Below are 16822 nucleotides of genomic sequence, written 5' to 3'. Positions count from 1 at the left end.
ACGGTGTCCAACGTTGTCCAACGGTGTCCAACGTTGTCCAACGACGTCCAACGACGTCCAACGACGTCCAACGACGTCCAACGGTGTCCAACGGTGTCCAACGGTGTCCAACGATGTCCAACGACGTCCAACGGTGTCCAACGGTGTCCAACGGTGTCCAACGGTGTCCAGCGGCGTCCCACGGTGTCCAACGGCGTCCCACGGTGTCCCACGGTGTCCAACGGTGTCCAACGGTGTCCAACGGTGTCCCACGGTGTCCAACGTTGTCCCACGGCGTCCCACGTTGCAGTCCAGTGTAGATCATCCAAAATTCTTTTCGCGGCATTTGGTGACCCACACTGGACCGACGATGTCCCACGTTGCAGTCCAGTGTAGATCATCCAAAATTCTTTTCGCGGCATTTGGTGACCCACACTGGACCGACGATGTCCCACGTTGCAGTCCAGTGTAGATCATCCAAAATTCTTTTCGCGGCATTTGGTGACCCACACTGGACCGACGACGTCCCACGGTGTCCAACGATGTCCCACGGTGCAGTCCAGTCTAGATCATCCAAAATTCTCTTAGAGGCTTTTGGTGATCCAAACTGGACTGTTGCGTAGTTCTTAGCTTGGCATCGTTTTCCAAAGATTAATCAACTGATTAATTTTTGGAAAAGGATGCCAATTACCAGGTCTCACCACGAGGAGGTGACTACGCACGAGACCCGCCCATGGGTATATGTAGCACTACACATCGATCTCGACATTCAACCTGTTGGCAGAATGTCGAGTTTTGACTCTACTTAACCATGGGCCTGCGTATGGAAATAGTTGTTTCGTAGCCTAACTGCGAAACACATATCCCCGACGCAGCGCTTACATGAATCTTTACAAACGTAGAACAAAGCCTACGTAACGCAACATCCATCTCCCACACAACGATTACATCGATCAGTACAAATATCGTACAATAATTCGCATCCCTACTGGCATCATTCGGTATCAAACACACATTTATCTAACTTGGAATGAAAAGAAGAAAATGTAGCTACTGACACTGCATATACCATTTCGTGTCTCGCAGAAGGGACATACGAGTCGCTGTACTAAACTAGTTAACGTTCTATTTTTGCGACACTGTAAGATATTGAAGATACTGAAAAGTTATAAACTCTAACGTGATCTCAATAAGTTTCCCTTAAAAATGGGAAAACAAGAAAATGCCCGATTAATCAGATGATAAAGGAAAAAATCGCGGCGCGCCCGAAACGAACGAGATCGCGATCTCTCGAAAGAACTAACAAACCTACGCGACGTACTCCCGTACACGAGATAACCCCGAGGTTCCGCGGAAAGCCCAAGAATTGACCGTAACTCGATTCCTGTTTCGCCGTTCGAAACTTACACGAGTCGCGGTCGATGGCGCCGACCGATGATGCTAGTGATCCACGGGTAATTCAGCCGTGGATCCGGCACATAGGCCAGCAACTTAACACACTCCAACTGAACATGTGGAACCCGGGGATGGACCGCTGAACAGGATTACGAAGGCAAGAGGCCTCAACTGAACAGTGGGGTCCACTCACGGGGAGGGACCGCTGAACAGGATTACGAAGGCATTGACCTCAACTGAACAGTGGGGTCCACTCCCGCGGGCCCGAACAGAATTACGGAGGACGTGAAATTGCAGGTCCCTGGCCGAGTACCAAAGTACCAATCGGACAGGACTGCAGATCCACGACTGAATCCCCAACAGGTTCCCTAGCATCACCGGCGCGACGACAACTCCCGCGATCCGATGCGAACGTCGAGCAGTCGTCGAGCAGTCACCGAGACAGAGGTGTCCTTGGGGCGACTTACGAATCCAAAGAGTTGTCCAGTGCATGTTGACCCGCACGTACGTGGAATACGCGCGAGCGAGTACGTCACGCTACGGTTTGAAAGAACTGAGTGATCGCGAACTGATAAATCGCGAGTACAAGAAGTACTGTGTGGAAAGCGAGTGAAGGGAGACGAGATCTTTCTTTTTTTCGTTCTAAGGTGGATAAATGTCGTTGTACAGAATGAGCTCACAATGCACTTAACATAGGTATCTACCTTACGATTAATTAAGACTAAGACGCACGCATCCCACGGTGTCCCACGGTGTCCCACGATGTCCAACGGTGTCCAACGTTGTCCAACGATGTCCAACGGTGTCCAACGTTGTCCAACGTTGTCCAACGGTGTCCAACGGCGTCCAACGGTGTCCAACGGTGTCCAACGGTGTCCAACGGTGTCCCACGGTGTCCAACGTTGTCCCACGGCGTCCCACGTTGCAGTCCAGTGTAGATCATCCAAAATTCTTTTCGCGGCATTTGGTGACCCACACTGGACCGACGATGTCCCACGTTGCAGTCCAGTGTAGATCATCCAAAATTCTTTTCGCGGCATTTGGTGACCCACACTGGACCGACGATGTCCCACGTTGCAGTCCAGTGTAGATCATCCAAAATTCTTTTCGCGGCATTTGGTGACCCACACTGGACCGACGACGTCCCACGGTGTCCAACGATGTCCCACGGTGCAGTCCAGCCTAGATCATCCAAAATTCTCTTAGAGGCTTTTGGTGATCCAAACTGGACTGTTGCGTAGTTCTTAGCTTGGCATCGTTTTCCAAAGATTAATCAACTGATTAATTTTTGGAAAAGGATGCCAATTACCAGGTCTCACCACGAGGAGGTGACTACGCACGAGACCCGCCCATGGGTATAAGTAGCACTACACATCGATCTCGACATTCAACCTGTTGGCAGAATGTCGAGTTTTGACTCTACTTAACCATGGGCCTGCGTATGGAAATAGTTGTTTCGTAGCCTAACTGCGAAACACATATCCCCGACGCAGCGCTTACATGAATCTTTACAAACGTAGAACAAAGCCTACGTAACGCAACATCCATCTCCCACACAACGATTACATCGATCAGTACAAATATCGTACAATAATTCGCATCACTACTGGCATCATTCGGTATCAAACACACATTTATCTAACTTGGAATGAAAAGAAGAAAATGTAGCTACTGACACTGCATATACCATTTCGTGTCTCGCAGAAGGGACATACGAGTCGCTGTACTAAACTAGTTAACGTTCTATTTTTGCGACACTGTAAGATATTGAAGATACTGAAAAGTTATAATCTCTAACGTGATCTCAATAAGTTTCCCTTAAAAATGGGAAAACAAGAAAATCCCCGATTAATCAGATGATAAAGAAAAAATCGCGGCGCGCCCGAAACGAACGAGATCGCGATCTCTCGAAAGAACTAACAAACCTACGCGACGTACTCCCGTACACGAGATAACCCCGAGGTTCCGCGGAAAGCCCAAGAATTGACCGTAACTCGATTCCTGTTTCGCCGTTCGAAACTTACACGAGTCGCGGTCGATGGCGCCGACCGATGATGCTAGTGATCCACGGGTAATTCAGCCGTGGATCCGGCACATAGGCCAGCAACTTAACACACTCTAACTGAACATGTGGAACCCGGGGATGGACCGCTGAACAGGATTACGAAGGCAAGAGGCCTTAACTGAACAGTGGGGTCCACTCACTGGGAGGGACCGCTGAACAGGATTACGAAGGCATTGACCTCAACTGAACAGTGGGGTCCACTCCCGCGGGCCCGAACAGAATTACGGAGGACGAGAAATTGCAGGTCCCTGGCCGAGTACCAAAGTACCAATCGGACAGGACTGCAGATCCACGACTGAATCCCCAACAGGTTCCCTAGCATCACCGGCGCGACGACAACTCCCGCGATCCGATGCGAACGTCGAGCAGTCGTCGAGCAGTCACCGAGACAGAGGTGTCCTTGGGGCGACTTACGAATCCAAAGAGTTGTCCAGTGCATGTTGACCCGCACGTACGTGGAATACGCGCGAGCGAGTACGTCACGCTACGGTTTGAAAGAACTGAGTGATCGCGAACTGATAAATCGCGAGTACAAGAAGTACTGTGTGGAAAGCGAGTGAAGGGAGACGAGATCTTTCTTTTTTTCGTTCTAAGGTGGATAAATGTCGTTGTACAGAATGAGCTCACAATGCACTTAACATAGGTATCTACCTTACGATTAATTAAGACTAAGACGCACGCATCCCACGGTGTCCCACGGTGTCCCACGATGTCCAACGTTGTCCAACGTTGTCCAACGTTGTCCAACGGCGTCCCACGGTGTCCAACGGCGTCCCACGGTGTCCAACGGCGTCCCACGGTGTCCAACGGCGTCCCACGGTGTCCAACGGCGTCCCACGGTGTCCAACGGCGTCCCACGGTGTCCAACGGCGTCCCACGTTGCAGTCCAGTTTAGATCATCCAAAATTCTTTTCGCGGCATCTGGTGACCCACACTGGACCGACGACGTCCCACGGTGTCCAACGATGTCCCACGATGCAGTCCAGTCTAGATCATCCAAAATTCTGTTGGAGGCTTTTGGAGACCCAAACTGGACCGACGGTATTCCACGGTGTCCCACGTTGCAGTCCAGTGTAGGTGATCCAAAATTCTTTTCGCGGCATTTGGTGACCCACACTGGACCGACGATGTCCCACGTTGCAGTCCAGTGTAGATCATCCAAAATACTTTTCGCGGCATTTGGTGACCCACACTGGACCGACGATGTCCCACGTTGCAGTCCAGTGTAGATCATCCAAAATTCTTTTCGCGGCATTTGGTGACCCACACTGGACCGACGACGTCCCACGGTGTCCAACGATGTCCCACGGTGCAGTCCAGTCTAGATCATCCAAAATTCTCTTAGACGCTTTTGGTGATCCAAACTGGACTGTTGCGTAGTTCTTAGCTTGGCATCGTTTTCCAAAGATTAATCAACTGATTAATTTTTGGAAAAGGATGCCAATTACCAGGTCTCACCACGAGGAGGTGACTACGCACGAGACCCGCCCATGGGTATATGTAGCACTACACATCGATCTCGACATTCAACCTGTTGGCAGAATGTCGAGTTTTGACTCTACTTAACCATGGGCCTGCGTATGGAAATAGTTGTTTCGTAGCCTAACTGCGAAACACATATCCCCGACGCAGCGCTTACATGAATCTTTACAAACGTAGAACAAAGCCTACGTAACGCAACATCCATCTCCCACACAACGATTACATCGATCTGTACAAATATCGTACAATAATTCGCATCCCTACTGGCATCATTCGGTATCAAACACACATTTATCTAACTTGGAATGAAAAGAAGAAAATGTAGCTACTGACACTGCATATACCATTTCGTGTCTCGCAGAAGGGACATACGAGTCGCTGTACTAAACTAGTTAACGTTCTATTTTTGCGACACTGTAAGATATTGAAGATACTGAAAAGTTATAAACTCTAACGTGATCTCAATAAGTTTCCCTTAAAAATGGGAAAACAAGAAAGTGCCCGATTAATCAGATGATAAAGGAAAAAATCGCGGCGCGCCCGAAACGAACGAGATCGCGATCTCTCGAAAGAACTAACAAACCTACGCGACGTACTCCCGTACACGAGATAACCCCGAGGTTCCGCGGAAAGCCCAAGAATTGACCGTAACTCGATTCCTGTTTCGCCGTTCGAAACTTACACGAGTCGCGGTCGATGGCGCCGACCGATGATGCTAGTGATCCACGGGTAATTCAGCCGTGGATCCGGCACATAGGCCAGCAACTTAACACACTCCAACTGAACATGTGGAACCCGGGGATGGACCGCTGAACAGGATTACGAAGGCAAGAGGCCTCAACTGAACAGTGGGGTCCACTCACTGGGAGGGACCGCTGAACAGGATTACGAAGGCATTGACCTCAACTGAACAGTGGGGTCCACTCCCGCGGGCCCGAACAGAATTACGGAGGACGTGAAATTGCAGGTCCCTGGCCGAGTACCAAAGTACCAATCGGACAGGACTGCAGATCCACGACTGAATCCCCAACAGGTTCGCTAGCATCACCGGCGCGACGACAACTCCCGCGATCCGATGCGAACGTCGAGCAGCCGTCGAGCAGTCACCGAGACAGAGGTGTCCTTGGGGCGACTTACGAATCCAAAGAGTTGTCCAGTGCACGTTGACCCGCACGTACGTGGAATACGCGCGAGCGAGTACGTCACGCTACGGTTTGAAAGAACTGAGTGATCGCGAACCGATAAATCGCGAGTACAAGAAGTACTGTGTGGTAAGCGAGTGAATGGAGACGAGATCTTTCTTTTTTTCGTTTTAAGGTGGATAAATGTCGTTGTACAGAATGAGCTCACAATGCACATAACATAGGTATCTACCTTACGATTAATTAAGACTAAGACGCACGCATCCCACGGTGTCCCACGGTGTCCCACGATGTCCAACGGTGTCCAACGTTGTCCAACGATGTCCAACGGTGTCCAACGTTGTCCAACGTTGTCCAACGTTGTCCAACGGTGTCCAACGGCGTCAAACGGTGTCCAACGGCGTCCAACGGTGTCCTACGGTGTCCAACGGTGTCCAACGTTGTCCAACGGTGTCCAACGTTGTCCAACGGTGTCCAACGTTGTCCAACCGTGTCCAACGTTGTCCAACGACGTCCAACGACGTCCAACGGTGTCCAACGGTGTCCAACGGTGTCCAACGATGTCCAACGACGTCCAACGGTGTCCAACGGTGTCCAACGGTGTCCAACGGCGTCCCACGGTGTCCAACGGCGTCCCACGGTGTCCCACGGTGTCCCACGATGTCCAACGGTGTCCAACGTTGTCCAACGGTGTCCAACGTTGTCCAACGACGTCCAACGGTGTCCAACGACGTCCAACGGTGTCCAACGGTGTCCAGCGGTGTCCAACGACGTCCAAAGGTGTCCAACGGTGTCCAACGGTGTCCAACGTTGTCCAACGTTGTCCAACGTTGTCCAACGGCGTCCCACGGTGTCCAACGGCGTCCCACGGTGTCCAACGGCGTCCCACGGTGTCCAACGGCGTCCCACGGTGTCCAACGGCGTCCCACGGTGTCCAACGGCGTCCCACGTTGCAGTCCAGTTTAGATCATCCAAAATTCTTTTCGCCGCATCTGGTGACCCACACTGGACCGACGACGTCCCACGGTGTCCAACGATGTCCCACGATGCAGTCCAGTCTAGATCATCCAAAATTCTGTTGGAGGCTTTTGGAGACCCAAACTGGACCGACGGTATCCCACGGTGTCCCACGTTGCAGTCCAGTGTAGGTGATCCAAAATTCTTTTCGCGGCATTTGGTGACCCACACTGGACCGACGATGTCCCACGTTGCAGTCCAGTGTAGATCATCCAAAATACTTTTCGCGGCATTTGGTGACCCACACTGGACCGACGATGTCCCACGTTGCAGTCCAGTGTAGATCATCCAAAATTCTTTTCGCGGCATTTGGTGACCCACACTGGACCGACGACGTCCCACGGTGTCCAACGATGTCCCACGGTGCAGTCCAGTCTAGATCATCCAAAATTCTCTTAGACGCGTTTGGTGATCCAAACTGGACAGTTGCGTAGTTCTTAGCTTGGCATCGTTTTCCAAAGATTAATCAACTGATTAATTTTTGGAAAAGGATGCCAATTACCAGGTCTCACCACGAGGAGGTGACTACGCACGAGACCCGCCCATGGGTATATGTAGCACTACACATCGATCTCGACATTCAACCTGTTGGCAGAATGTCGAGTTTTGACTCTACTTAACCATGGGCCTGCGTATGGAAATAGTTGTTTCGTAGCCTAACTGCGAAACACATATCCCCGACGCAGCGCTTACATGAATCTTTACAAACCTAGAACAAAGCCTACGTAACGCAACATCCATCTCCCACACAACGATTACATCGATCTGTACAAATATCGTACAATAATTCGCATCCCTACTGGCATCATTCGGTATCAAACACACATTTATCTAACTTGGAATGAAAAGAAGAAAATGTAGCTACTGACACTGCATATACCATTTCGTGTCTCGCAGAAGGGACATACGAGTCGCTGTACTAAACTAGTTAACGTTCTATTTTTGCGACACTGTAAGATATTGAAGATACTGAAAAGTTATAAACTCTAACGTGATCTCAATAAGTTTCCCTTAAAAATGGGAAAACAAGAAAATGCCCGATTAATCAGATGATAAAGGAAAAAATCGCGGCGCGCCCGAAACGAACGAGATCGCGATCTCTCGAAAGAACTAACAAACCTACGCGACGTACTCCCGTACACGAGATAACCCCGAGGTTCCGCGGAAAGCCCAAGAATTGACCGTAACTCGATTCCTGTTTCGCCGTTCGAAACTTACACGAGTCGCGGTCGATGGCGCCGACCGATGATGCTAGTGATCCACGGGTAATTCAGCCGTGGATCCGGCACATAGGCCAGCAACTTAACACACTCCAACTGAACATGTGGAACCCGGGGATGGACCGCTGAACAGGATTACGAAGGCAAGAGGCCTCAACTGAACAGTGGGGTCCACTCACGGGGAGGGACCGCTGAACAGGATTACGAAGGCATTGACCTCAACTGAACAGTGGGGTCCACTCCCGCGGGCCCGAACAGAATTACGGAGGACGTGAAATTGCAGGTCCCTGGCCGAGTACCAAAGTACCAATCGGACAGGACTGCAGATCCACGACTGAATCCCCAACAGGTTCCCTAGCATCACCGGCGCGACGACAACTCCCGCGATCCGATGCGAACGTCGAGCAGTCGTCGAGCAGTCACCGAGACAGAGGTGTCCTTGGGGCGACTTACGAATCCAAAGAGTTGTCCAGTGCATGTTGACCCGCACGTACGTGGAATACGCGCGAGCGAGTACGTCACGCTACGGTTTGAAAGAACTGAGTGATCGCGAACTGATAAATCGCGAGTACAAGAAGTACTGTGTGGTAAGCGAGTGAATGGAGACGAGATCTTTCTTTTTTTCGTTTTAAGGTGGATAAATGTCGTTGTACAGAATGAGCTCACAATGCACATAACATAGGTATCTACCTTACGATTAATTAAGACTAAGACGCACGCATCCCACGGTGTTCCACGGTGTCCCACGATGTCCAACGGTGTCCAACGACGTCCAACGATGTCCAACGATGTCCAACGGTGTCCAACGATGTCCAACGACGTCCAACGGTGTCCAACGGTGTCCAACGGTGTCCAACGGTGTCCAACGGTATCCAACGGTGTCCAACGTTGTCCAACGTTGTCCCACGGTGTCCAACGTCGTCCCACGGTGTCCAACGGCGTCCCACGGTGTCCAACGGCGTCCCACGGTGTCCAACGGCGTCCCACGTTGCAGTCCAGTTTAGATGATCCAAAATCCTCTTCGTGGCTTTTCGTAATCCAAACTGGACTGTAATAGCGTGGTTCTTAGCTTGGTATTGAATTATTGTGCAATGTTTGTACTTATCGATATAGTGGTTTTCCAAAAGTTAAGCAACTGATTAATCTGCGAAAACGATTACATCCATCAGTACAAACATTGTACTATAATTCGCAACCGTACTGGCAACATTCGGTAACAATGATACATTTGTCTAACTTGGAACGAAGGAATGGAAATGAAACTATTGACGCTGCATATACAATTTAGAGTCTTGCAAAAGACATACGACTCATTGTACTAAACTTATGAAATTATCGAAAAGTTATATACTCCAACGTAACCGCAATATGCTTCTTTTAAAAATGGGGAAACGGGAAGAAGCCTGAACAATCAGGCAATGGAAGAAAAATCATGTGGGTATCTAGCATACATATTTAATATGCTGTGAAATGTTCATATATGTAATTGAAATGTACTTTCTGTAAATTGATAACTCTGGAACAAATTCATTTTCTGGTTTTGGTATATGAAAGAAACAGTCACCTTTATGACGAGAACAATTTCAAAAATGAAAAATAAACTACTAATAATGGTCAATTATATATCAAATTACTATTGATTAAATTTTAGCAAATATAGAGAATCATTTGCATCTTTTTGATCGAAACGAAGGGTTACGATGAGAACAAGAATTTTAAGTAATTGAATTTAATCTGAATTAAAAATTAAAAAGTTCATTTGGAATAACTAAGATGAGGGAAACCCCGATTATTATAAAATCAACTGCCTTGTCTTTTAACTTTTAACTTTTAAGAATATGTCTTATAGCAGTATTTTCAGTAATAAACGTAGTAATAAGGGGCGCATTAATAAGGGGCGCTGAAAAAGAAACGAAGCAGTAGCCAGAAGGGCTACTAAAATTCAATCGTCTTCCACTCTATATAAACCCGATTAACACGCCGAGTGTGGAACTGAATATTCTTGTTTCGCAACGCTAATTTACTACCAATATTTATGAAGCAGAAAATTCTCAAAATCAAACACGACGAGTGCTTTGTTATATCTGCAATACCAATTAATCTACCATTAAAAAAAAAGAAAAGGAAAGTCTGAAAATTCCCGAAATTTGATACGCAACGCTAATAAGTATAAATCTACGCACTCGTATTTAAGCAATACGCAACACTAATTGCGAGAAATCGAAGTGCAACCATTTAAGAGGTTGCTGATGAACGATCACACTTGTACAACTCTTGCAGCTGTACGTGTGATCCAGGAACAGTGTCCGACCAATGCAGTCGGGGGGTTTGGGCATTTTGTAAACGCAGCTCTACTTAACAAAACGCGATCATTCATTATCGCAACGCTAATTCTTATAGTGAATTCAAATAAAAATTACTATTTACTATATGAAAAAGCTACTTTAAATATTCTGATATTGCTACTTGCAATACTATAAAATTAATTGAAAATTAACATTTCTATAATCTAATTTTAAGCAATAGGAAATAGGATAAATTCTAAATATTCATAATAAAATTTGCAAAAGACAATCGCGATATCGTAATTCGCAACTCTAAAGCAAACGCGATTATCATTTTATCGCAACTCTAACTCAAACCGTAATCATTTTCTCGTCACACTAATAAAAAGCCGCGATGTCATCTCGCAACTCTAATACAACCCGTAATTAATTTATCGCAACACTAATAAGAAAAATCGCGAGTGGGGGACTGACATATCGCAGTGCAACCATTTAGGAGGTTGCCGATGAACGATCACACTTGTACAACTCTTGCAGCTGTATCGTGTGATCCAGGAACAGTGTCCGACCAATGCAGTCGGGGGGTTTGGGCATTTTGTAAACGCAACTCTACTTAACAAAACGCGATCATTCATTATCGCAACGCTAATTTTTACAGTGAATTCAATGAAAATTACTATTTACTATATGAAAAAGCTACTTCAAATATTCTGGTATTGCTACTTGCAATACTAATAAATTAATTGAAAACTAACATTTTTATAATGTAATTTCAAATAATAGAAAACAAGATAAATTCTGATACGTATAGTTCTATAGGAAATTATAAAAATTCATAATAAAAATTGCAAAAGACAATCGCGATATCGTAATTCGCAACTCTAAAGCAAACGCGATTATCATTTTATCGCAACTTTAATTCAAACCGTAATCATTTTCTCGCCACACTAATAAAAAGCCGCGATGTTATTTCGCAACTCTCATACAACCCGTAAGTAATTTATCGCAACACTAATAAGAAAAATCGCGATTTGCCCAATGGGACGATGGACCGATATATATGTCGGATCAGGATTCGAATTTTGGGCGCGCGACGACTCTTCATGTGGACTAGCCATCGTTTCACAAAGCCGAGATTTTATTTACACGTATATACAGGTCTATCACTAAGCTTAACAAATAATAAGTACAACTAATAATAAGTCTAACAAACACTAAGCCTAATGAATAATACGATCTACGAATAATTAAATTAAATGATACTATTAGCAATGTTTGAGTTCAAACGAATCCACGGTCACCGGGATAACTCCTTACTAAGCGAAACTAACTTAGACGCAAATGCGATCGTCGAAAACGCTCGATGTATCACTCTCCAAGGCAATCGCAAGAATGCCAGCCTCGTGGAGATTTTTCTCCCTGTACGATTGCATTTTGTTTTCTATACCCGTTTGGAAGCATCGAGAAGGTTCCAAACGCCGTTGCTAGGCACACTCGTTGGAAGCATCGAGAGAGTTCCAAACGCCGTTGCTAGGCAGTTTCTGCCTGGAGTTTTGGTTACTAATACAATGTATGTCCCATTGCATCGGCACCTCCGAGGCAACATCACACGTGGCTCGGCCCGCTCTCGAGGCCGCATGCCGCCACAACCACATTTCTCGGAAAACACATACAACCACTCCAGACCTCCGTTAGATAAAACATCCATCCCGTGATCGTGGCTACGTTCAGCGACCGATTGTCACCTCGAACCCAATCTCGCTTATTACAAATCTTAAGCAATTACAACTATAATAAAATCTAGGCTAAGGTACTAGAGGATGTTCCCAAAATTTCCAAGGAAGGGCTTCGGCTTTCCTTTCATCTCCGACACGGCCATCCTGACTATCACACGTCCTCGGGTGTACCTTCGTTAACAAAACAAAAGGAAACAAGATTAGTGTCATTGTGATTAGCATTCAAAGTGCCAGTTGCATTCTGCGTGCTTTCAGTCGGGTCGTAATGACATGACGGACCATTCTCGATTTCACACCCAAATGGGTCTCATCCTTCGAATCGCACATACTCTCAAAGTTCGTTACATAACCAGCTTCGTAACACGATCGCTGTCAACACTAGACCGCCTCCAGCCTCGTGACATTGTCACTGTCGGTACTAGACCAGCTCCAGGTTCGTGATATCGTCGCTGTCGGTACTAGACCAGCTCCAAATCCGTGACATTGTCGCTGTCGGTACTAGACCAGCTCCAACCTCGTGACATTGTCGCTATCGGTACTAAACCAGCTCCAACCTCGTGGCATCGTCGCTGTCGGTACTAAACCGGCTCCCAGCTTCGTGACATCGTCGCTGTCGGTACTAAACCGGCTCCCAGCTTCGTGACATCGTCACTCCCAGTGCCTGACCGCACTGAACTCCGTCCCATGGCCGCACCTGGGCTCATATAATTCTACGATCCTCTGGGATCGGGGTACTCACATCGCCATGGTCACTGTTCTCGTCATCACAACAGACATCCAACTCCGCAGGAATGCGACTATCCGGCATTTTCCTTAACCTGTCATGACTGTACTTGTATGACCTTTTCCCATCCAGTGTTTTCAAGGTATATCGGTCTCCTTCCAGGACCTCCGATATCACAAACGGACCCCTGAATTTTGGATCCAATTTTGTCTGGTTCCTTTCTTCATTTTGGCGTAGTACCAAATCACCAGGATTAAACCTAACTACTTTAGCTTTGGTTTTATCGAATCTCTCTTTGTCATACCTAGCACTAGTTTCCATCTCTTTTATTGCCTGTTGTCTTACACTGGAGATATCTATTTCTTTTTCCTCGATGTTATCAGGTAGTAATAAGTCATACGGTCTTGCTGCTCTACCAATCAATAACTCTAAAGGACTCGATTTGGTTACGCGGTTGATGGTGCAATTCAAAGCCAATTGCATCTCCCCGATCGCGTCTTGCCACGAACGCCCGGTCGTTTCCACCGTTGTGAACATATTTTTTAACGTGCTCATAACACGCTCTACTTGCCCATTGGCCCTACTTGCACCGGTCGCGATCAAATGAACTTTGATTTGTTTGCTTGCACAGAATTCTTGAAACTCCCGGCCCGTGAAACATCTACCCTGATCTGCTATTATTCGACAGGGACTACCGAACAAAAACACGGCGGACTTAAGTGCCTTGATAACGCTGAGCGAATCCAATTTGCGTGTGTGATATAAGTGCACGAATTTCGTAAAGGCATCGATCAAGACGACGACATACTCTTTCGAGTCATTCTTGCCACTCAGCTTGCCCGTTATGTCCATGTGCACCGTATGCCACGGTATGCCGGTCTTAGGTATAGGATGCAGTTCAGCCTGTATTTTACCTGAACTAGCCTTCGAAACTCTACAAGCATGGCAGTTCTCGACAAATTTGCGAACATACTTCGCCATTCCCTCGAACCAATAATACTCATAGAGCTTCTCGAGCGTTTTATCCCATCCTAAGTGCATAATTGACTGATGCACATCTTCTATATCTATCATGTCGCTTGTCATTTTTGAAAAATAATACAAGGTCGTTAACCTGAGTAAAGCGTTGCGAAGATTTCAATTAGATGTCGCCGTTTGTTAAAAAGTTATTGTCACATTGAAAAGTTTATATTACAATTATTTGATATTTCGATACAGTAGGATCAATATACATATATACATATATACATTGATTATTATAATTGAATATAATAATATTATACTTTATCATATATATGATAACAGTGATGCAAATCGAATTTTAAGTTAATCAAGAATCAGCTTGTATTTCAATGTAAATAATGTGCGAAAAATGATGTACTTTCGTTTAAACATTTTTTAAATAATAAGTTTTTAACGAACGGCGACACTCGAACAAAAGCTTTGTAACACTGCTCGGGTTGAAGACCTTGACGACATGTCAAAGAATCATGGACATGTTTTGCGAACATTTACCAATAATAATGATAAAAATTCGCTGCATTTATTTATATATCTATTATATATTTATATCTACCTAAGGTAGATAATTGCTTTACTAAGATTACAGGGATTACGGTTGTTTACGTACTACTGCCCATTTCGGAATTAGCCACGTTCCAGCATAGAATCATTGACAAATTTTCAAAGCCGATTTTCTCGAGAACGAAGCGTCACATAAGAAAACTTGTATTCTATATGTCCTTCTTATTTCTGCATAAAGAATCGCCTCGTGTTATTATCAATTATTATTAATCACGTTATTCGGCCGAATCCTCTGTCGTATATACATATATGTATGTATTTACATGTGACATGTGAAAATAAGAAAAATGTTAAAAATTTAAAATAAGAAAAATAAATTAGTCGTGAAATTTGTAACATGTGAATAAATGTCTAGCGAAATGAACTAGTAAATTGAAAGCAATCGTATTAATCGTATCGTTTGCATTTTCAATTGTTCAGATTAAATGTAAAATCATATAGGAAATCCAATAATAAAGTCTATAAGTTGTCAAATGTTGCTCATCCACGATGTTTCACGCTGCGTATCTGAAATTTCATGGAAACGCGTATTGCTATCAGACATTCCGATTTTGCAATCGCCTCTTCCAAAGCCTGCAAATCACTTTCGAGGTCATCTCGCGGATTTGCAATGAACGAACGGTACGTATTTCCTAACCTAGAAAAATATTCTGTAAACACTCGGTCGATTAAAATTTCTTCCTCCGAAACTTCAAATTCTGGATACTAGATAGATGGGAAAAAAATAAAAATGTAATGGCAAATATTACGCGATACAGATACACGGTAGAGATAGCCTAGCCTCGTTGTATGTATCTCGTGTTAACGTAACCTTTAAGCACCGACTTGAGAATATGGCAATGCAAGATAAAAGTAGAGTTACCGTTGGAAACATTGCGAAAGTCATTTTCATTAAGAAGTTTCATACGATTCTTGTATCTACCTCTATATCTTAAAGTTTTAAGGTAACGAGTAGTTTCTCCGTTAATAGAATAGAAAATACAAGATACAGGTAAAATCTATCGACAGTGGCGGCGACGGGTCTGTCCACGACAGTGGTAATCGCAACTCGAGATTGCGCAAGTTCCTTCTCGATCTTATCACGACCGCAAACTATATACTGTACATGTGTATACATTACACGTGCAATACGTATACGAATACGCGTACGCATACACGAACTGTCATGACAATATGTACAAATACATATGATCTACATACGTATGCGCGTATGTATGCACGTACAAGTAAACGAACGAACTAAGTAAATGCTATAAAGACTGTGTTAAAGAGAAATTGGCATTAACAGAAAATGTTTTTTGAAATTATAACGTAACGTAGGATTGGATAAAATTTGGTAGGTATTTTCGGCGAGTATCAAAAAGGAGTGAGCAAACGTTTTGTTATAAAGAGATTAAATGTTAAAATGTAAAATTAAATGTTGAAATAATTATTAAATGGTAAATGAATGGAATTTCGAAGAAAAATTAAATTGTCAAATATTTATTTTAGATTAAGTCAATGTTTATAAGCCACCTTGTACAATTAAGGTTATTAAGAATATGTTAAACTTTTAAAACAACTCGACTCTTATTGTGATACACAGCTTATCCATTATACATTCTAAACGCACCTATCAACGCACATTTAAATACAACTAATTCGTAAATAATGATTTCTGATATAATTTGTTTGGTTTTAAAAAGCAATAGAAATACAAAGAAAAATAAGAAACAAAGACATCTATATTCGTATTATCCAAATATAAAGAGTCAATATATTGAAATTATTATGGAAAAGTTGATATCTTTTGTTTGGCTGAAAAATAGTTGTTGACAATACCGATATTACATATTATCTAGTCTCTGCGCATGCATGCATACGTTTTAAAGTTAATTATTTGAATAATTTCCTTCTAGTTGGAAATCTAGTTGGAAGAAAAATTTGCAAATGCCGTTACCGTTTGGTCAACGTAATAAAACGTAATAAAACGTAATAAATATGATTAAAGTTCGTTATTATAATATCGAAATGTTGTTTTGCAAAATTTTCTCATTAAAACTGAATATTATTTACATATAGAATATATACATACTATATAATATCGAAACGAATATTTCTTAATTAATCTTGGCCCTGTTTGTTTAAACGGTATTCGATATTTTTGTGAAAACGACGTAATTCCAGATACAGCTAACTTGAACGATGAGAAAG

The sequence above is a fragment of the Bombus vancouverensis genome, unplaced genomic scaffold, assembly GCF_051014615.1.
Source record: "Bombus vancouverensis nearcticus unplaced genomic scaffold, iyBomVanc1_principal scaffold0027, whole genome shotgun sequence".
Classification (NCBI taxonomy): domain Eukaryota; kingdom Metazoa; phylum Arthropoda; class Insecta; order Hymenoptera; family Apidae; genus Bombus; species Bombus vancouverensis.
The sequence above is the reverse complement of the archived record's forward strand: the minus strand, read 5'-3'. Positions refer to the sequence as shown.